Source organism: Streptopelia decaocto (genome assembly GCF_964273445.1).
Source record: "Streptopelia decaocto genome assembly, chromosome: 12".
Lineage (NCBI taxonomy): Eukaryota > Metazoa > Chordata > Aves > Columbiformes > Columbidae > Streptopelia > Streptopelia decaocto.
Window position 1 is genome coordinate 12,309,583 of NC_138667.1, and position 24,015 is coordinate 12,333,597.

The following is a 24,015-nucleotide window of genomic DNA, read 5'->3' on the forward strand; positions in this document are numbered from 1 at the left end:
GTGACATTTAAATCCTGAGCAGAAGAAAAAAAAAAAAAAAAAAGAGAGAGATAGAGAAGAAAAAACCCAAAACCTTGAAAAACAAAAAACACCGAAGTTAAATTATTCCTCGCAAATCTGTCTTGTGCTCGTAGCTCCTTTTACACCTTCACCTCCTCCTCATGCACATACCCGCTCAGCCCCGCGGATCTGTGCTGCTTCACCGAGCGGATCTGGGCGTGCACGCGTCCTCGGCCGGCCCGGGCTGCGCGGGGAAGGGATTGGGAACACTTGGGGCGTCAATTAACAAAAGAAATTTTTAACTCGCTGCAGGAGGGTGGAGAGGAGAGAAAAAAAAAAAAAAAAAAAGAAAATAAAAACCCGCGGATGGTTTTGGGGGAAGGGACAAGGGTGAGGGTGCAGCACAGAGAGCAAGGCGGGCTGGAGAGCCCTCTCGCTCCCTGGCACAGCTCGGTCCCGCACGCACAGTGATTCGGCGCTCGGGAGGTCTCTGCCCTGCCCCACCACCCCCGAGAGCCGGGCCGGGCCACCCCCTCCTGCCGCCGCGTGTACTTGGCGGAAAGCGGAGGCAGCCGCCCCTCGCGGCCGGAGCCGGGGGGTGCCGTGGGCGCGCACCGCCCCGACTCCACACACACACGCACCCCGACCCGGGAGCAGCGACAGCCGGGAGATGTGCAGGGCCGTGGAGGGGGAGGCTGCCCGAGAGAAGGAAGAGGCGTCGGCTCCCCGGGAAAGGCTAAAGGAGAAAGGGCTGAGGTGGGGGCGGACAGGGAGGCAGTGGGATGAAGCCTCACCTGGGGCAGCGGCGGGGCGGAGACGGGGGCGCTGCCACCGAGAGACGGCAGGGCTGCTAAAAAAATAAACGGCAAAACCATACAAGCGGCGGCAGCACCGAAAAGCAGGCAGCCATTTAATTGGGACCGGCAGCTACCTTGCCTGGAGCGCTAAAGAGCGGGGAAGCCCCGCGACAGGCACCGCAGTGCCCACCTGCCGCGGCAGCGGGGCCAGGGGAGCCCCCGCCCCGCCAGCGGCGCGTCCTGCCTGCGCGGAGCCGCTCGCTCTCCCCCCCGCGCAGGCCTGCAAACGGAACGTGTTGGCAGTATTTGCAGCAGGATGAGCAAATCGTGTGTATCCCCCCCCCCCCTCCACTGTCAATGCCTTAAAACACCGCACTGTTCCTTTGAGATCAAGTAGGTATCTACTTGGTTTATGCTTCTAATAATTTTTTTTTTAAAGGACATATTTTTAGAGGGTTGGGGAGCATTCTCCAAGACATATTTTCACCACCTTCTCTCATTTGTAACAATTGGAATTATGCAGAAGGAGAAAAAACACTTTCCCAGATGAAACAGGCGAGATTGTGTGTGTGAGATAAATATAAAATGTCTCATTTGTATATTAAAAAAGAAATACCCAGACACTTAAGTTAAAGAACAAGTAAACATTTGTTTAAATTACAAGCCTTCCCCCTTACCCTCCCCCCTTCCCCATTTTCCAGCTTTCTGTTCCATGGCTGATGTTACAGATCCTCTCCCCCTGTTCACCAGCGGAGGTTTCTGTTCTCACACAGCTAGTCTGTTCACTGCCAAACTGCCTGAAATATAGTCCTGAAAGGAAGATGATGGATACTCTGTGCAGTGAATAATTTTACTTTAGATGTATTATATAATAGGTTTTTTTTTTCTTTTTCTCCTGCAATCATATGATAAGAACAGGAGGTCTGCAGGTAAAAACATCTTAATCCTGCACTGCGAAACTCACCTGCAAGTGCTATCTTGGGACTGATACTCCCGATTTCTGAGCTGTTTCTGAGTCTCTGCTATTAATTACCATTACACCACAGAAATATTTCATTCACCATGTGTGAATATGAACCAGCTATCACCATGAACCTGAGGTTGAAAGCTGGTAACATTCAGTGCTGGACTGATGGGAACTTTTGATTTACATATCAACATAAAATCAGGGGCAGAAAAGTACTGTATTTCCATGGGAATGTCGTAATAGTACACCCAAGCAATTCAAATTATGCTAAGAGATCTAGCATTTGTTCTCTGATCTGGTGCCTGCACTAATAATCAGGAACCTTCATTCTGAGCCCAGAGAATCACTGTGCCATGTGCAGTGAAACCAGCTCTCAGTCCGGCTGTTTCAGCAAAAAGAAATGGAACATATCTCAAACAAATTCAATAGCTGTGGATATTATGGTGTGTTATGTGTGGAAAATTAATGGATATCCTTGATTTTAGGAAGCGTAAAGGCTCTGTTGAGCCATGCTTGGAATGATCCGCATAACTCATTATTTTTGCTGGCTATAAGTGTACCACTGTCTAGATGGGCCTATACCAGTAGCGCTTCCTTAGCACCATCCCAGGCACTGTGTGCTCAAACAAGTCTATGTAATTGGAGTATCATTATATCCTGACACAGAATACAAAGTCATACTTTTGCAAATGGTTTCATGGTTTGCTATGCCCTTTTGGCAGTGCCACTTTTTCTCTGACCACAGGGTTCTGGTCTATCTCCATCATTTGAAATTTCTCAGCACCTTCAAAATCTCCCATTTATTTTAAGCAACCTGTCAAAGAAATTGTTCCCCTCATTTTCTCACTTTGTCTGTGTGTTTGATTGAAAAGGGCAGGAAATAACTGGTGTGAACACCAATACTGGCAAGATGCAGAACTGTTCATGTAACACATTTAAGGATTGCTATCTAAGATTTTGTGTGTCTTACAAAAGGGAAATAACCTGGTTCCCTACTGGATATGATACCTCTAGCTCAAAAATTCTCAATTGGATTACAAGTACTGTAATCTTGCAGAGAAGCGAGCAAAGATGGCCATATTGTAAATGCCCATTGTAGATTATTTTGATTCTTAGTTTTCAAGTTTGAGGATTGCAGAAGAATATACCCCCAACTTTAAATACTCTAAATTAATGGCCCACAAACTTTGGTGACCATTGTGTGGCACTATGCAAGAAATGGGCTATAAGAAGCAACATCATACTTTCCTGGTCTTTTCCATCTTTGACTATATCAGCACGTTCCTGTCAGAAGCATTATCCCAGGCCTTGTACTGAGAACTGCTCTAAAGTGGCATTCAGATGGTTTGCTGTAGATAAATTATGCAAAGTAATATTTCAGATGGAGTAAGAATTTCAAGATAGGTTCTCAAGTGATCTACTCACTCAAGCCAGTAGAGACAGAAGAGATGCTGATTTATGCTAGCCCAAGAACAGTAGTCCTATATTACGAGTAATGTGAGTAACAAGGGCAAAATCCCACTAAAAGACTATATATATATATATATATATAATTTTTTTTTCCACTGCATATCAACAGGCTGGTATGAATACAGTTCTATGAAACCGATATTTCCTGAGTTTTTGGGCATTTGGTTCAGATGCAGCAAGATCAGAAACCCTCAGATGATAATTGTTTCCATGTATTGGACAAGATTTTATTATCTAATTTTCAGAAGAATGTTAGTAATAATTTATTTTGATACATGATTTCCAGCTCATGTAAAGCTACAAATTCATGTAAAATAACCCCAAATATAGTCAACCCTTGTAGGAATTTCCTGAACAAAGTTTCAATAAACTTTATCTTTGTTTCACTTGTCATTTTAGGTCTTCAGATCTAGCATGTCACAGTCCATGAACCACACACTATCCCATTAGCAGCCAGCCTGTCAGCACAGAGATCCCTGTTACATCACATACACAGAAAAAATTATTCATGCAGGTATACCTTGATTCTGCTTTTCATAGGAAATGGAATACATTTCTGCATAGCAACAATGGGATTTACAGGTACTTCAACCACTGTATATCTAAAAGAATTCAAAGTGGTACATCTATCAACAAAAGCAATAGTGTAATGACCTGCCAATTATACCACTCTTGGCCCTTAAAAATATGAAATTATCAGTACTGTATAGAACCTGAGTCTGCTAAGTTGCTTAGGAAACAAGTGCCACTTGATACAGCATGACTTCACTTAATTGCAAGAGAAGAGCAGATGGGAGGGACAAGTAACAGTCTTACTGGTTTACATCCTTCTGTAGGACTATCAGCTGAAGCTCATAGTTATTCATTCTGTGACCCACTGCATGGCATCTGCACGGCATTACAGACACCATAGATAACAACTGACCCCAGATCATGATCTAAGAGTCAAAGACTTGCTATATCTTTTAAGAAAAATCTTCTCTACAGCTTAGGATCAACAGATCTTAGATGTGTATTGAGGAAAGTATTTTAATGTGAAATTGAATTACAGATTAAAGAAAATGGAAGGAAAAGGTTGTGCGAGACATTCACAAGTGCTTTGATTGCAGACAATTGTTAGCAACTCGATGGGGACTGGAGTGAAATACAAGATGTCTGGCACGTAGAATTATGATGGAATGAAATCTATAGTCCTCTTATCAAATCATGAAAGCACTACAAAAAGCCCTATTTCTTTCAAAGTGGTGGAATAAATTAGTTTAACAGCTATATAGACAGCAATTTTTGAATTCCTCGATTTTAGCTACATTGGCACTTAGGTAGCTAGGAAACATCTACAGTATGCTCATCTTTTGGTAGAAAGGGAGGATGGGGCACAAGGAGTGGTTGTGTGGGGCAAGGATAGTAAAACACTTAAAGACAACACAAAATGTACACCAAGATTATGTCATTCTGTGTCTAAATCTCCTCCATGCTGTTTGGGTAAGATTCAGCTCTGAAAGCAGATTGCAGAAACCTGTTATTAAATTAATGGAGTGGCATTTGTCTGCATCACTTGATTGCAGGATTTGGTCTTACTTTCTAAGCTCTCTTGGACAGAGTTGGTTTCCTAAATTTTTTATATTGGGTAATACATGCCAGAATACTGCTATAAACAATATCTGAGGGTTCTAAAACTGTTGGGCTGGAAGCTTTTGATTATTTTTTTTTTTTTTTTTTATAAAGCATTTATCTACAAACATCAGTCTTGGGTCTGGAATAACTGTATGCAAGTTTTAAGACTAAAAGGGAAATCTACATAGCTTTAGCTGGATTTTTCCCAGCTGGAAGGACCTCACTACTTCAGAAAACTCATTAATAAGCCACTTTGACCAGGTGAGGGGACAAGAGTGGGGAAAAAAAGTAGGAACCAACACAGTAAAACGAAATAAACAAAGAAGGCATATGAAGAAGTAGTGAAGGAGGCAAGAGGAAGAATAGTGGAGGCAAGTGTTATGCCATGGCACAATGAAATATGAAGAGAGGAGGACCATTTATTTAACAGGGACTCAAAAAAAAAATACTGCTCATTTAAACAAACACGTAAAACATCAAACAGTCTTACGCTGGAAAGCACACACAGTTCCTACATCAATTCTTTATTCTCTAGACAAAGGGAGATCACTGAAAAGTGATCACAAAGACTCCTGACCTCCATGATATCAACTATCAAACATATTCCAGATGAAGTATATTGGAAGTTAAAATTTATTTTTCCTGTAAATAAGGAAACTTCCCAGGATACTTTTAAGCTAACTTGCCATTTGTAGTTGTAAAATATATTTTCACATGAAAAATATCTTAAGAAAACAAAACCCAAAGAAACCAACTGTGACCGGTGTGCAACACCCAAAGCCTAATCAGTAGATTGTATTTTAATAATGTAAAATATTTTAAATGTCCATCTAAAAATAAACTAGTATGATGCTATGCACTTTCTAACTCAATCTCCTTGTATCTTCTGGTAAACAATCATCCAGGTTAAAAACTTAGTAATAGCACTTCTCCTTGAACACTTCCTATCATTAGATATAAGCAATACTCTAACTGCTCCACAAGCAGATTTTTTTCAGTAAGAACTCAGAGAACACAAGTTTGTGTCTTACTGTAAAACATATTACAGTTATCCTTTTATTGGTGTGCTAGAAAGGGAGATGAAACTGCTTTCTGCAAACATGCAGTACTATTATTTCAAGCCTTCTTGGAGAACAAATAAAGAACACACAGAGCTCCTCATTGTCTTTCACCTTCTTGCATGCCTACCCCACATGTGCTCATGCCAATATTTCTATTTTTTCCTTGCTATCCTAAAACCTCAACTAGTCCTAGTGAGAAAAATATGTCCCACGGTGCTGAAAGAAGCATAAATACCTGTTTTGTAACACATTTTGCCCTTGACTGATGCTTTCTAACTTTGTGCATATAGGCCAAATGTTTCACAGAATCAATACTTGCCTTACATGGGATCTGCCTCTATTTACAGAAGCTAGAAATTTTACAGACACATGTTTCTGTTTAGCAGCAATTACTAAGTCTGAACAGAATAGTTCTGCTGACTTGAGAGTGTTTTTATACAGCTGCATTACCCTCTACAGAAAGGGTATTATTACTTAAATGGTATATGCCACGGAAATGGACTAAGGCCATTCAAGATGGTAAGGCCCTTGTCCAGCAAGTGCAAAAGCACTGCTGCTGCTTATCACAGAGAACACTTGAAGAAGCAACTTACGCTTTATGGATATGTGCGCACCAAAGCACATATAAAACAGTGCAAAACAGATAAGGCCAGATAAGCAAATGAACCACAAAAGTGGCATTTGAAAACAGAAAATGAAATTAATTTAGTATGTATTACACAGGTGTTAGAACTCAGTCGCAGAGGATGTGATAATAATCATGGGGAAACAATTCAGAATGCCAGGAAAGGGGAAAAAAAAACAACCACCACACATCACAGCACAACACACCCAAAACAACAACAAAACTAACCATGGAATAATCCCTCTCAGAAACAAAACACAGTAATACTGTCAGTATTTATGACTTGGCATCCAAGGATCTCTCTAACACACCTCAAAGTCTCTGTGAACAGTTATCTATCATTCTCTGCTCCTATCCCATTTTGTGCCCATACTTTGTAATTCATAAGCAGCTGTTATCTGGAAGAGGTCTCATTCATGCAAATAAGCAAGTTTCTACAATACCCAAGCCAATTCCTACTGAAGTTAGTGGCAAAATGCAGCTCAGGAACATCAACACAAAGGCCCATCTTACAAAGCACTAAATAGCAGAAAACTGGAAGAGCGCCCAAGCGTCATGATTATCCAATAACTTCTTACCAATATGGTGTGTACCACATTTCCAAAGAAATTAAAAAGAAATACTTTGTAATTTTTATCTACTAAAGTACTAAATGGAAGTGAAAACATCCTCAGGTTCTTATATTTTTTGAAGCTAGAGCTTCCAAAATAGAGGATACGTCTTGTCGTAGAGAGGAGCTCAGAGAAAGTCTTAAGCAATTGTAAAATATAATTCTGAATTTTGAGTGACCTCCTCCTTAATGTCTAGAGACATATAGTATCTATTCCCCCATATGCCACCATAAGGTCACTTTAACAGCTAGTATTATTGATCACTCTTCCAGACCTGGACACTTTAGTGAAATCTTAAACAGGGCAATAAAACTGTCTTCAGAGCTGCTTTGAAGAATTGTGAATTAAGAAGTCAGACCGAGTCATTCACTGTCACTGGAAAGAGAACAGCTCTGGGTAGTAATACTAATCATGGTATTAGCTTTGTAAATTTCTTCTCACAGGTGAAAAAAGCAGCTGAGTAATACCCATATTTGATGTTGTTACACAGCAGACTAAAAGTATCGCTCAGCCTTTTATTTCTTAAAATGGCAAATTCAGACACCTCATGCCCGTGTAAATTGGGACTAACTCTACAAATTTTACATCATTACAAAAAAAAAAAAAAAAAAAAAAAAAAGAGTTTAGAGTATGACCTTCTCTGTATAGTAAAATCATTACACATCTTTATTTTATATATCTAGCTTTACTTTGGTTACAATCAGCTGTTTAGCTCACTATGAAAAATTAAATATGCTTTATGTAACTTACACAACAAAGCTTGATAATCCTAATTCTATACATTAATAACTTGTATGTCCATCACACCTCAGAGTTCAAGTTCAAAAAGAACTTGGCCTGTCTTTCTGATCTCTCTTAATTTCTCCAGCTATACTACATAGATATAATGTGCATCACCGTAAGGCATCAAGGATCATTTGAACCTGTCAAGAAATTAAGAGTGAAACATCTTTCTCTCTAGTTTCTTGAAGTTTAAGTCCCATTTAAATGTTTTCTGTTCTGAGTTTGCTCAGCTTCTTCCCAGCATTAGTTCCTGTTGTGACCTTTTAAACTATGTAAAAGATACAGCTGACACTGTCACAACTTATTGTTGAGGCTCTGGATAAGAGCTCTTCTCTTTCCAGGGCAAGGCTGATGGATGTTGCTGTCATTCACTTGCAATTTTTCATTCTGAACCGATCAGTTTTCTGAGGACGCTGTATGAGTCCATTGCCCCACAGGGGAACATGCTATATGCACAGGAGATTTATCCATTACTGCCACATATAATTCTGCATGAACTACCTCTTTTTTTTTTCTTAGAGGTTATTACAATATAAAAAGTTTATTATATTAATAATTTGAGTGTATACTGCCTCTACAAGGTGATTCCTTTCACCATTCCTTCACTTCAGACTTTGTTTTGAGGAAAAAAACGTTACCTCCCATTTCCTTTTCCTATTTCATCACCCTCAAATATTTCCATAATAAATTTATTTGCAATAACGAACATATCTCTTGCAAGGAATACAAGCATTCCAATGTCATTGTTTTGAATATTAGTAACCCTGTCTTTCTTTTAAGAAAAGGATTTTTAAATTGTAATTCCTACAGCCTATACCAGAACAGAAAAATGGTGAGTACTATAATAAATCCATTTGAAATCAATTCATTAGTACAATAAATAAGTAGTAAACTCTGCAAACCAAAAAGATTTAAGGTAAGCTTCACAGGGTCCATTGGGAGAAAATGCAAACTTTCTCCCAATGACAGAAAATAACCAAAAGACAAATACACAAACATGTCTAAGAAAAATCAGGGTCTGTATACATATTTGGGAATATGTTGTGTGTTTATATTGTAAATATATACAGTTGGACATGCTTATACCATGTATCCTGAAAAGAAAAAGGCAAATTCCAGGTCAAAGGTTGCTTATTATTACTTGTGGCTCTTCTTTGCATTGCCTGATGATAATGACTCTGATGACTAAAAATATCCAATCCAGCACTACAAAATATTGAAGGTTACACCAATTCATATTGTCTTTTCACACTGCACTGGATATGTGATTTGGTATCAATGAGACATGAGAAGTGCATCATGTCCATTCTCCCCGCCCCTGCCCTACTGCCTCTATTTTCATCCTCCACTAGATGGGCACTGAACTAGTACAAGAGACTTCTGGTTCTGTGCACCTGAGGGATAACTCTTATTCTAAGATGGTCTTTTTGGGGCAATTTACAGAGGTTACTAAGTCAAAAATGTTGTATATGTAGGTCATACGTCAGAATCTAGATAAGTCCACACTACAGCATGATCCATGTTGTAGAATACTCTCACAGTTGAGAGTGTTTGCCAGTCTTCAGATAAATTAGGACAATCTGTAACAAAGTCTGTTAGGACAATTATCATACCAAATATAAATGAGTTGGATGTCACATCACAACATAAATTGGAAAGACAATTTTGAAAGTAATAAACAATTGCATCTTGGAACAGCTCATTCTGAAGTATAGAAGAGAACAGGCTACTCTTGACTTTGCCCTAAGTAACTTTCTGAAATAATTTCTGTAAATAAGTATGGTTGAACTGCTAAAGAAAAAACATAATTAAATTTGACATGTTTTGCGTGATCAAACTAAGCAGTAGTTTGTGACACTGAAATTCAGGAGCTAGATTATTTTTAAATCAGTAGGCTCCAGCAGTTTTAAAGACAATGAAAAAAAAATAGAAAACTGAAATTCATAGGAAGCAGCCTGGACACCATTCTGATAGGCAGTCAGGGGAGAGACCTGAAAACTCTTATATATCGAAAGAACAAAAATGAAGTCAACAGGGCAGGTACTGAAGCAGTTTAAATATAAAGTTGGTAGGCTTTCAAGCCACTCCTCCTGAATGGAACACAAATCATGGCAGCAAGTAAGATTCTGAACAATGGCTGCCTAGGAGGTTTCAATTCCAATAGGATTGCCAAAAATAAGAACACCACGCAGCAAAAAACAAACCATGGAAGCTTAGCAGAATGCATGTGGGATGTCAGCACACTAGAGATCTTGCAGTGAGACAATTGTTTTTACTTAGTTCCTTAGATATAGTGAATATGAGATACCTACATACAGGCATACAGAAGTGAAGTGGAAATTAGCTTTTGAGGCGTTCCGAAAGATAGGGATATCAAAAAGTATAAGAGCAATAGATGAAATAAGATAAATAATCAAATTGTTTTAAGAATTACATTATCCAAGAGTTTTGAAAGAACCGATGAATGCAGTAACAAGCACTACTAGGCAATCTATGAAGCTCAGAGTTAATACCTTCATGATGTGTATGTACCAGACTAGGTTTTGAAAGAACAGCATTTCTCTAACTTCTCAGAGTTCTTTGCAAAACTGGTAGATAATATCTGCAGAACCCTTTGAAGAATAAGAATGTTCTTTCAGGTTAAGGCTGAACTGAAACTTATATGGTCTACTATATGGATTCTAATTAGGGACTCATAGGTATGATAACATAGTCAAATCTTATGCCAAGATTTATAAGATGAATAAAAAATAATGCATATTACACTTTAAAGTATCTCCATCAATCAGATAAAGCATCTGTTGAAGGCTGAGACTTTCTCAAGAATAAATAGCTAGTCAAAAGTAGAAAGGGGAATACTTATTGCCCTCTTTCCTGCTATGAGTTCTGTACTGCAATTCACATAAGATCATAGAATTAGACTGCCAAATTAGTGATGTCCTGTGGTTTCACACCTTCCTTTTAAGTTCCACTGTTGACTATTAAAATCAATAAACTACTATTACAGGTTATGATTAGAATACATATGATAAAACCTTTTGTTTGGGTTATTCGTGTCTAGATGCAGTATGCAGAGTACTTGTGCTGTTTTTAGTTCCTGCTAGCTTTGGAGTCAGCCCGTGGCTTACACTTCCTCATGATGTATAATTCAGTACAGATTTCCATTGAATAACAGGGAAGCTAAGTATTTACAGTGGGCTACAAAAAGGTCTGTTACACCCGTCCCATTGAAGCCCTGTTTTGAGCCTTCAAGAAAGGCTGAAGTAGTGCACTGCCTCTGAATTTCCATCTTTCAAAAACACACTGACACTACTGTGTCTTCAGAGGGGTTTCCTGTGGAATTATATTTAGCCCAGGTATCGGGAGCTCAGCTGTAGCAGCATGAAACTCAGCATGCACTAATTAGTCAGGCTTCTCAGAAAGCACTTGCGGGCCACACTGAGCTTTACGAAGCTGCAGCTCACTGCTGGTATTTAAAATACATGCTAGTCTAAAAGTTCCCTTAGCCTTGTTGCAACTGCAGTATAGGAGACCCTGCAAAAAAAGGTGCATTTTTGCCCTTGATTGCAGGTGTCAATGTGCTTGAAAACAAGACATCAGACAGTTGAGGATGAATATAGGCTATACATACAACTAAGGTATAATGTAATATAGTATGTATCTTCTATGTATGTACATAGAGAGAATGTGTAGCTATATCATGTATAATATTTTATACACTTCTGGCTTTGCTTTGCTGCAGCTAAAATTTGTATGTTATGCACAAAACAACTGAATCATGAATAACAAAGGCAAGTAATTTAATTCTCTTAGTGAAGACCAGCAATTATTATATATTGACTGTTCAAGGGTGTTATTTTTGTAAACAAGAAAGAAACTAAATGAGCATAGAATTCATCATTAGGAAATGATCTCCTATTAAATTAATAGACATTCAAAAGAGTCCCATATGCATGTGCTCTAGTCAGTTAAGTACTGCAGGAAAATAGGAAGAGATCTCCCAGGGTGCAGCACACCCTGCCTTCTCGACCATATGCCCTCCAAATATGTTCCTCCGCGTCACTATACTCATAAGACAACTTGCTTATTCTTTGCAAATTGATTCTGATACATTAAAAGCATACAATTCCTAAACTATAAGGTTTTCCTATTAAAAAACAAACACACACAACAACACCACCACCCTTACTGAAGCAACTAGTGAATTCTGGCAATGTATACCTACTTTCAAAATTGTGGTGGTGTCCTTTACTTTCTGAAGTAATTCCATATAAGGTGCCATTCCTCTCCAAGCTAGGGTCTCAACAAGGTGCTGAAAATCAAAGCTTAAGAACCTCAAGAGATACTCCATGATGCATGAAACATAGTAGTAGTATTTATTTGGATGAGGTACTACTGACAAGATTTATTAGAAATTTAATGAGAGCATGACAAACTGTTTTGAGGTTACCATAAATGTGGATTAAAAAGTTTTCAATAAATTTTCAAGAAGAAAACTGTAATATATTGCCTTTCTTTGTTTTGTATAAGGCTAGGGGAAGCCTAAAGAGTTCAAATAATTATTATGTTGCTGGTAAGTCACAGATTTTAAATAATATACTAAAATGACTTTTACAGTGTATATCTTCAATACTGTTATATAAAGTTGTGCAACAAATTGGACAGGAAGCTTTGATCCTAAAAAGAGACTTTTAAAGACCCTCCAAATAGCCACAGAATGAGGAACTATTATGTTAACTAAGAAGAGATGAGGAGGTAGAGAATAGGAAAAGAAGAAATAAGTGATAGATAAAATTCAAAGCATATTAATGCATTTGAAGGGGTATTTGTGTGTTATTAAAAAAAGAAAAAACAATGAACTGAGGTCAAATAAGGTTGGATAAAGGTAAAAGCAGCAATAAATTAGCATCTACAGGTGATAACTGAGATTAGAAATTCAAGAGCTAAAACATTAGCAATTACTGTTAGAAACTCTCTGATAACTGAAGAGGTATCAGTTGATTTGAAACCAGTGATTTGTTTCAGTATTTAGAATAGCTTTCTTAAAATGATTTAAAATAGATACACATCTGCAAATTCTGCATATCTTTGCTGTGTGCTTTAGAAACACAAATTTCAGCCTGTGTGTTGTCTATTTGCTTCCTAAACTTAAAATGAATAGGAATGCTTCCCCCAACAACTTAAGAAATCTGAATTTCTAATTACACATCCCATGGATCTCCTAAGAAACAAAATGTTCTAGTGCTTAGTATTGTTTTGCCCAGTCACAAACCCCAAGATACTTTGTTCTGTTTATCTGAACTTTTGTAGTCAGTGACATCCTAATTATTAGCTGTCCTGAAAAGTGCTCTTAAAACCAGCTCTATGAATTGGTGAGTTTCATTGAGTCCAATAGGCAGAAATCTTAAAGAAAAATAATAATAAAAGTCTGTATAAATATTCCAAATTATTCAAGAAACAGTTTTGGAAACAGACACACTGATATGACTGCATATTATGTGATATATATTTTTTTTACAACATGAAAATATTCATTTTTAATGTAAAAAGCTTTTTACAAATGTCTGCTTCAAGATGTGAGCAGGAAAGTCCATCCACAAATAAGATAGATAAATCAGGGAACTTGTGAATATTCGCTAGGTAGGTATGATTTATTACAAAAACTAAGGCATTGCATGTTATGGTTAAGGGCCTCTAAAGAAAATTGCACCTAAAACTTGACAGTAATTCCTACCATAATATCATAATTCTTAGAAATTCATCATGTCCATTTTAAGAAACTCAGACATGTTATAAGGTAAATGCTGTCTTATTTATCTTGACTTTAATTCTAAACAAACGAGGCTTTAGTTGTTAAAAAATACTCTATAATATCAAAATATACATGACCACTGATAGTATCAACAATATAGTGTTTTACTGGAGAGGTGTTTCGAGTTTGCTGTAGGGGTTTTTTCTGTCTTTAAGCAGTAGCTTTCTGTTCCTCAGAAAAATGCTCAATCGGACATTTGACTCTGAGGCTTTTATTGGACATATACGGATAAATCTGCTGAATATTACATGCTTTTCAGTATGTATACTCAAGGACTGAAGGTGCATCACACTGCATTTTTGCCATATATATTCACTGATATGCTGAGAACACGTCTGTATGTTACCAACATTGTGTTTTAACTTGCTGTCTTTGACATCAGTGGGTGCCTTAAGGCTGGTCCCTTCTTCAATACTCCAAATTTCTAAAGTAACAAAAATTCTTAAACATTTTAAGAAAGTGATCACCTTTAACAATAGAAAAAAATTGTAAAAGACTTCCCATTACATCGTTCAAAAAGAATGATATTTAAAGACATTTTTTAGATTAAAAAAATGCCATATGTGCAAGTTATTTGCACACTCACGATTGCATTCCAGTTACTCCAAGATACCACTTACACTTTGCATCTAATTTTTTCTTCCTCAAAATTTTACTCAGTTTTATCTGAGCGGATATCTTTCTGGCTATTCACAGTTAAAGATACTTTTGAGACCATTTTGAAAATGCAGCCACTAATGAGAGTGATGATTAAGAGTCCTAGTCGTTTGCTATTAGCATATGGAAAAGTGAAACAGTTTCCATCTGCATACCTATTTTAATTTCTCTGTTTCTTGTCCTGTCCTTAAAGTATAACATTAGTTAAATAAGTAAAGTGAGCAAGTAAAGATGTATTAATAGCAAGTGCATTAACTGATAAGTGTTATATGTTAGGAATCTCTTCCAAATTCATACACATAACTTTTGGCTTTGATTGTACCACAAATAAAATACATTTGCCTATTACTTGTGAATATTCAATGGAGTACATCAGGCTAATTTCTCCAGCATCCAAGGTTAAATCTGCTAAGAGTTTCTTATTAAGCACAAGACCAAACAAAGAATTAAACAAAGCCATCTTCCATTGGAAGTCTGCACTTTTTTTAAACAAGGACTATCCAATACTTAGAAGAATAAAGAGATTCAAGAGTAGCAATAATCAGAAATTCAGATTGGGTAAATATTGCGTTGAACTAGAGAAGACAATTTCTCTTCAACACAGCAGCAGAATTACAACCATTTCCACATTAAAACAATAGACATATCACAAAACCCAAACCTAGTCAAATTCTGAAGTACTTGCTCTGAATTTCTTGTCTTTATGTTGACTCCTACAAAATTCAGCGTGTCAAATTTAGATGGCCAAGTTAGCTTTTGCATTAGAAAAACCTGTATTAGGAGAACTTCATTCTGGAAGACTGGCCAACAATCTCAAGCAGCCAGAGTAATAAAATGCTTCTAAGTTTTCAAAACACAGGAAACACTGAAACTGATGTTATTTTGGACTTCGTTATTTTGAGAGTAATCATCTTGACCAACTTCTTTTAACATGAACAAGCCGGCAGCACTCACCATCTTCTGTGCTAAAGAAGAGTCTCCCTCGAAATAAGAAATCCATTGGCTGGCAAGAAAAATCTACAAAAATAAGATAGAAAGATTGAAGATTTTAAAAGACCAGAATATTAAAAGTTCAAAATCTATGATAGTACTAAAAAAAGACAACTTCATTTCAGCGATCAGGTGAAGGTGGAAATTTGATTAATAAAAAAAGCAAAGGAGACAGTAAGTAATATAAATTACAAGTTATGAAGCATGGAAAATTGATCCTATGAAGTAGGCACAGTGTCTTTATCCTAGCACATCTTAAGATATTTGAGCATATTCTTATTTTTCAGCTTTGATTTTAGGATCAGTGGTACAGAAAATCTTTAATAAGTTCTATTCTTCATATTTCAGTAAGAATTATAGCCAGCTCAATCTTCTCCCAGACAGTTAGACTGCTAAGATGAAGTCAATTCTGTCATTTTTAATTTGGAATACATTTTGTAGGGTTTTTTTCCCCCCTTAGATGTACTCATCCTTAACATGCTATTTTAAATAATTTAGTGTAATTTCATGAAAAGTAGATACCTCATCTAAGGGAGAGAAAAAAAAAAAGTAGTAGTGTATATGTAATACCAACTTATATAAATCATAGCATAATAACTAGGGATACAATTAAAAAAAAAAAAAAAAAAAGGACAAACAGTAACGTGGTAACGTGTTATCTGAAACAAACCAACCCCACAAACAACAACCAAACAGGATAAGTTGTTGTAGAGGAAGATGACAAAATAATTTGTTGACAATGAATTCTTAGGAAGCATGCTAAGCTTGCCAAGAACAAAACAGAAAACCTAGCAGAAGAAAAAGAAAACCACAATCAAAAACCCCCAAAGAGTACTACAGAGGAGGAGACAGAGGAAATCTCTTGTCTGCTAGTGTTAATTTTCTAATAAATCATGGAAAACTGGAGAAGCTCCAGAAGATTAAAGAGAGCCAGTGTTGTGCCCATAATAAAAATGCCAAGAGGGATGAATCAGGTAACCACAGGCCAGATGCCCAACTTCAGTTCTTGGCAAAATAATACAAAGCTGCTGCAACAGTCTGACAAATTCAAATATAGAAAAATACTTAATTCCCAGCTACATTATTTCAGAAATATTGGTCTGGACAAAAAGCTTGATTTTATTATTTCAAAAGTTTACCTATTTGGCTGACGAAGGTAATTGCCTACATGTAATAAACTTAAATTTTGGGGGTTATCGAAAAGTGTTTACAACTCAGTATTGTACTCCATCCATGCAGAAAAGGTAGCTGATGGCTCAGAAGGGTTAGCCCTTAAATTCCCAGGGTTTCCTGCTTTGAAAGAATGAGATGGCAACAGTGGATCCAAGAGATTGGAGCGAGCAGATATCTGTGTCTGGCTGTCTGTGCTTAACATCTGACTGTCCAACTGGTGAGTAAACTTGAAAGAAATAAGACAGGGGTTTGCTTCAGATTCCTTTTCCACAAAATAACTAACAATTCAAAAATGCATAGAAAAATTATTTGATCAGGAATATTTCTGATTTAGACCTTTACTCAGAATATTTTTGACAAACTTGAAATTGGAAGGAAGAGGATACTCCTGTGGCCACCACTGAAAACTCCAAAAGGGAAATTGCGGATCCAGCTTCAATATATGCATTACAAATAAGTTTAAATATTTTTGCTCTACCCTGTCCGGGGTGAAATAGAGCAAATGACTTCTAGGGCAGACAAATTAAGTGTCTGTCTAGCTGCTTGTCTTGATTGAGAGGTACCTTGCTGCTGTATTTAAATATTCACTCACAATGAGAGAGACACTAAGTGTAAAATAGTTCTTTAACAGGACAAGGAGTAATAGAAACCAACAGTTACAAGCTACAAACAGATAAACACCAGCTGGAAATAACACACAGTTATTGTGGATATGGTTCATAGCACAGGATAACTCAGGCTGGAGGAGACCACAGCGGTCACTTAGCCCAATCTCCTGCTAAAAGCAGGGGCAGCTCTGATGTCAGAGAGGATCACTCAGGGCTTTGTCCATTCAGGTCTTGAGAACTTACCAAGGTGGAAACTGCAAAACCTCCTTGGGCAACCTGCCCCATTGTTATTAAATACTATCAGGGCTGAGCTATACATTATTTTGTTATTGAGCTATATATAGACATAAAAAAAGTCTATGATTATGAATAAAGTATTGGAGTCATTCAAGAATGAAAATTAAACACTAGTTCTAAGAAAGTAGCAGCTGAAAAACAGAGATAAGTCTATCTCTAAATGGTATAGTAATTTTACACTTACATTCTTATTTGTTTTGTTTCTTCCTCTGCTATATTATTCTAATATGAATTGAATGACCATTTACTAGTTTACCAAATGATTCTATGGCACTATGGAACATTCTGGAGATCATTGTTAATAAAATGACAACTCTACAGTAACTTTTTTATCTAACCCAGATCTTACAGCTTTGCTGCTCTTGCATTTATTATTAGAAGATTCTGGATATAAGTGAAATACTTATAACTTACTGAGACTAAAATAGGCCTTTCTCTCTCCTATGTGCCCTTATAGAGAGGCATTTAAGTGAAAACCTAGATGACTAACGGCTAAGAAAAAAAATGAAATGTGTTTATGGCAAGTTGCACCATCTTTGATAGAGCAGATTGCAACACGATTCAGGTTTAATGTCTTCATTCTATGATTCTATAACTGAAAATTATAATGCAAATGTTTTGACATTTTGGGTACCCAGGGGGTCCTTCTGATGTGCATAATGAAAGACTTATCCTGTCCTTTGCAATCTACAGCACCACTGTGTATTATCTTAAATCTACAAGAATGAGGTGCTGTACTCTTATGCTCAGTGGTGATTTGCCCAGATGCAAGGAGCTCAAGACTGGTCTATCAGAGGACACTATTGATCATAGCAACTGACTATCTGCTAATCTGAATGATTAACAGCTTGAGATGACTGCCTGAAACTGGTTGGTTTATTTTGGTAGTCTACTAAGAGTGATAAATAAAACTCAGCATTGAAAGAAACTGATCACAAATTGTACTTCTGAGTTATATTGTGTGCTCATAGTACAAAGCATGGTATTTCTAATGTGTTTATTTTACAGACTTGAAAAAGAATTCAACTTACCTTGCATCAGAATGTATATATAAGAGTTGACATTTTCATAAGGCTGTTGCTGATTGCATGGAGGCACCACACTCCATTCTAGCTAATATAATCTATTTTGGTAACAGACATTTGGGTCAATCTGTTCTCATACAAATTCTTAATAAACACATTCAATCCTCCCCCCCTCTCTATGCAGTCTGAATAGATGGGAAAATGTGAAGCAAATGGGCAAGCTAGAAGAACTGCATCTTTATTTTTCCAAGAAATGATGTTGTTGTTTTTTACTACTATATAGTATGAGGACTACAAAAATAAATCTTACTTTTTATTGTATTCTATGAAGTTTTAGGGTACAATTTCAAAACTCTATTTTCTGAGTCAAAGAATAAGAGCTGGTATTTCTGCAGACAGGTGGCTAAGCCTGTAGTTATCCTGTCTGCATGTGCAAACAAAGGTTATTGCAGTCCTGTTGCCTGCACCTTGCTTTCAAAATTTGGCCTTTTATTTATGGAACTGTTTATTAAAGAACTTAAGAACTTGATTCCACTGCGTCTCTTTTTCACAAGTGTTGTACAATATAAATTACTTAGCGTTATGTTTGAAACCATTTTACCTTACAGCAAGATTTAATATGAAGTACATGTAATTAAACTTAGAACTTGATTGCCAACTTCTGATCTACTTTAATGCTTATGTATTTGGTTATCTTAGATAGTGCTAGTGTTACATTTTTCAATAATTGGAAAGTACTATTGCATTTAAAACTATTTAGCAACTACTGCACTGTTGTTAAATATAATAACCAGTTTGACTAAAACAATTAAAATCATTTGAGTCTGTAGTACATTTCAAACCACTCAGAAAAATCTGTGAGCTTGAGGAGTCAGTTTCACAAGAAAACCGCGTCATTCAGCACTGTACAAAACGAAAGATAATTGAAGGCCCTCAAGAAGGACTTCGGAACATGAAATATTTCTTTCTAACCACCAAAGAATTATCCTGTAAGATACAATAATCAGAGGGCAGAGAGGAATAGTTACAATGACTGGACTCTGTCGTGTGTGTATTGATTTGGGTTTTTCTGGTTTGTTTTGTTGTTGTTTGAGTGTGGGTTTGTTTTTTGTTTGGTTGTTGGGGGGTGGGGAGGGGTGTGTGTTTGTTTTTGATGAATTCACAAGAAAAAACAAACCTCAGGATCATATTAGATTCTGAGGAATGCAATGTCTATCCACTATGTGGCTTTATACTAAGAAACATGACTGACAATCTCTGATCAGGAAAACTTCAAAATTAGAGAAGCTGTGTCAAGATGATTCTCAGTAAAACCTTCCTGTATCAGAGTCCATTGTCAGATATAAGTACTTGATAAACAACCACTAAAAAGGTCCCCATATATGTATGCACGATGCTCGGTGCTACCACCACAGAACCTGTGTGTTGCTAAATCCCAATTTTAAGTCTTTAATAGAAGCTTCATTTGGCTCTTGGATATGCATTTTGCTGAGATTACACTTTTCTGAGAGATACTTTAATTAAAAGAAACTAGGACCTGAAATTCTGGTATCAGCATGAAGTGGGGAGGAGTAAAGAAAAACAAAAAACAACCAAAAAAACCCCACACCAAACTGACCAAGCGATTTTTCCCTTGCATATTCTGCTTTGAATGACAGGAGTTTGACTCCTCCTTTACACTGAAGTACTATTGATCTTCTTTGTTTGGGTTTGTGGGGTTTTTTTTGGCTGACAACTTAAAATTCTAACATAAATCTGTGTGGAAAAAAAAAAAAAAAAAAAGGCGTCTTATACTGCCTCATGACAAAAGCAGTTCACTTCCGCATGGATCACTGCCAAACAAATACCTAATTAATAAAGTGCTTACAGGGACAAAGCAGAGAAAGTATCCTAATTGTGCTAATGAGATGTTGCTCTCATTTTCAATGGTCACCACTGAAGGGAGGGGGCCGCACTGCGGTTGGTGTAGTAGAGCTTCAAGAGGGCTCTGTAGCCCTCCTGAGTCACTGAAGACAAGTGCTTCATCACCGCCTTTTAATTCTGCCCTTTTCTTTTTTTGCTACTGCTTTTGTCAATACCGATTTAGTTTTTGTAGCATTTCGTAATATACAATCCAAAGTATTGAAAAAAGTGGAAATGCGGCAACGTTTTTGTGCCTGTCTTTCCAGTGCGTGCAGCCCATGTCGGTATCTTTGTTGGTTACCTTGGAAACTGCGGTGGGGTGAGATGGGATTGGCTGCATTTGCCCATTGATTAGTCAAGTCGTGGGCAGTTTCAAGTGGCAGACATCTCATAGGCTGCACAAAGTAAGGAGCACTAAATGATTCACAATTTAAGATTCTTGTATTTTGAAGTAAGCCACATGAAGCAGTATATCTGTAATGCCTTAAAAGTTTGATTGGAACAAGTGGTGGCTTGAAAATTGCATCTTTTTTGAAGCTGTAGTGGTTTTGGGGTCCCCTCCCTCAGGCACTTTTAACCATTCCATGTCTAGAGCTATTACCCAATTTTATTTATTTTTCCTGGCGATATCTGCTATGGGACATGCTTCTGGGGGAGAGAGAAACAAAAGGAACCTCGAAACCCTAAACAAAACACACCCCCAAAACAATCCCCCAAACTCCATGCTGAAAACAGGACAGATCTTTGTAAGAAGCTATTTACTGTTGCAAAAATATAATAGAATCACAGCATAGCTTGAGTTACAAGGGACCTTTAAAGGTGACCTAGTCCAACCCCCCTGCAACGAGCAGGGACATCTTCAGCTGTTGTTAGACGAATAGGAGCAGTTCACATCCTCTGAGCTGCTTATATTATTCACCTTTTATATATCTTAAGAATTTACATGAAAATTATTGAATGGCCTGTCCTGTTCACAGTGCTGACTTTATGAATACGGATAGGCTGCAGAGTGATGCATTCACTATCCTTGGTTGTGCTTTGCTTACATTGTTTTTAACAGTATAGGAACATATATTTTGTTTTCAACCAAAAATTCACTGGTGACTAAGGCCTCCTTATGTCACATCGTCTCAGTTACTTTCGAAAAGGCAAACTGTATGGCATAAAGCAAAAAACACTGCCTCAAGAAATTCTTTAGAAAGTCAGGGATTATACTGTAGTTCCCATATACTTCAGTATCTAACAGTACTTGCCCATCATTGATCAAGCCTATATGATTGTTATTAAGAAGAAAAAATGCTCACGGTGGCTCACTTATGAATTAGTAAGTGCTGTTCCTTTTTATGTTCACCCTTTACACCTTTCAGTTAATTTAGATACATCACTTAAGTTACCCAATATTTCTTTCACTTCCTGAATAGATTATCTCAAAACCTACCAGAAACCATGCAAGTTTTTATTGGGCATACTCGCCTGCTTACAGATTTATATGCTATATTTTCAGTAATAATCTTGCAAACAGCATTTCCTTACTAAAATGCAAGTACCGAGGAGCCACGGGTAATGTTGCAGCAATGTTGTGTTTTGTATAAAATTGTATCTTCAGACACCCTTAATGATTAATAATAGAAAACCCTCTAGCCTGAAAACTCAGCATTAAACTATGAATATGTTTTTGTAGGCTATAAGCTTCTGGGTTTATATCAATTGGTTCGTTATAAGAATAGGTGCTTAAAAAAGGAATAAATAGTATTGGCCCAAGATCATACTAGCACTGTAGCTAATCTTATCCTTCTGTTGATATATGCCTTCTTTAGAGTAAAGATTTATACTTATTATGAAGCCATGCATATTTTGACACAGATTTAACATATTATATGATAAATTCGTAACCTTCTTCCATGCATTCAATCAGATAAGATCAAGAAAAACAAATGGTAATACCAACTGAGACCACAAAAAACTCTGTCCATTCTCCCCTTCTGTGTTCTGGCACAGTATCATAACAGACGGTTGTATGTGAAGATATGTTTCCCATTGTGTTGGTTATATGAGTCATCCATTAAATAAGCCCATCAAAGGATGCTTGGTTTTGAACTGAAACATTGGCAGTGGGAGGTTTACTCATCTCTAGTCCATATTACTGTGTAAGCTTAAAAAAGTAGAAAAGCTTAGTGTGTGTGTGTATATATATATAAAAATATATATAAATATATAAATATATATATATATAAAAATAAAACCCACAAACCACAACACCCAAGCACTATCATTTATGTCTCCTATTCTGTAGGACTTTGTTACTCAGAAAATTAACAAAATTCTGTTTCTACAAAGAAACAGCTATACTTACTTGGATTTATGATTAGTTAATTTAACAAAATATTAAAATTGATATTCAGTCAGGAATGTTTAATAGTTGAATCTGAATGAGAGGAGAAAGGAGAAAAATGAAAGCCAGTGAAAGTATTGCAGTTGTGATTATATTTCTTACAAAATTAATTATGTTAGTCAAAAGCAATATGTATGGATGTTTCTAACAGGTAACATTAACTAAATATCACAAAAAAAGTAATATCCCCACTGAACTACAGCTCTTATTACTTTGAATACTAGCCTTAAAAATGTGATTCTCTTCCAGTAGTGAAAAACAGAAGTCTGCCCATGTTTTTAACAGATTTTAGCTATTCAACTGCCTTTGGGCCAGATATTTTAAGTGCCTAAAGACGTAGAAGATACATATGGGATTTACAGAAGTGACTTCGTAAAATTCAGTGGGAAGCAGATACTGCTGTCTAAATTGCCTTTAAATAAATCTGTTAAAAATCTGACCATATTGGCAAAGCACCTGAATAGATCTTCCCTTAGTAAACCCAATGCTTGGTCTTCAGCATTACTGGACATCATGTCTAGTTGTTATAGAACTTTTTGTCTAACAATCACACCAGCTTTGAGATGTTAAGAACCAATGTGTCATTAGGAAACATCACTTGAAGTTACTAAAAAGTACAGAGTGTCTTGCAACCTGGAAGTCATTTTCCATTCAAGACTTCATTCAGATTCACTATTTCAAAATAAAATATCACTTATAATTATTAATTACTTTTTTTTTCATCACTTTCTTATGATCAGGTTAAAGCAAATGATGCTCCATGGAAAAACAAACAAACAAAAAAATCCAAAACCAACCAACCAACAGGCAAGACTATCATAACACACATCTCTGAGAGGGCAATGTACTTCTGGATGTCTTAATTCAGATTCAATTTACAAGCTAATAAGAAAACTATTATTATTTGGCTGGTCTTTTTGAGAGAAAAATATGTATTAAGCCATCTTTCTCATCAGGCTCTGCCCTGGGAGTGCTGACTGGCCGATGGGACATTTGCAAGGAGAATGGCTTCTGCATTCCTCACTCCCTGCTGCAAGGGCCAGAGACCCATCACTCTCCTCTTTACTTGACACTTCAAAGTCTCCCTGAGATCATAAAATGATACTGTAAAATGGGAAACAAGTAAGGGCATGTGCTCCTATCAGATTTAATGTAGCAGAAGGGACTTTATTTTCCCCATTAACAATGCCCCCTGCCTTGTGTTACATGACTCAGCTGTGGCCAATTGCAT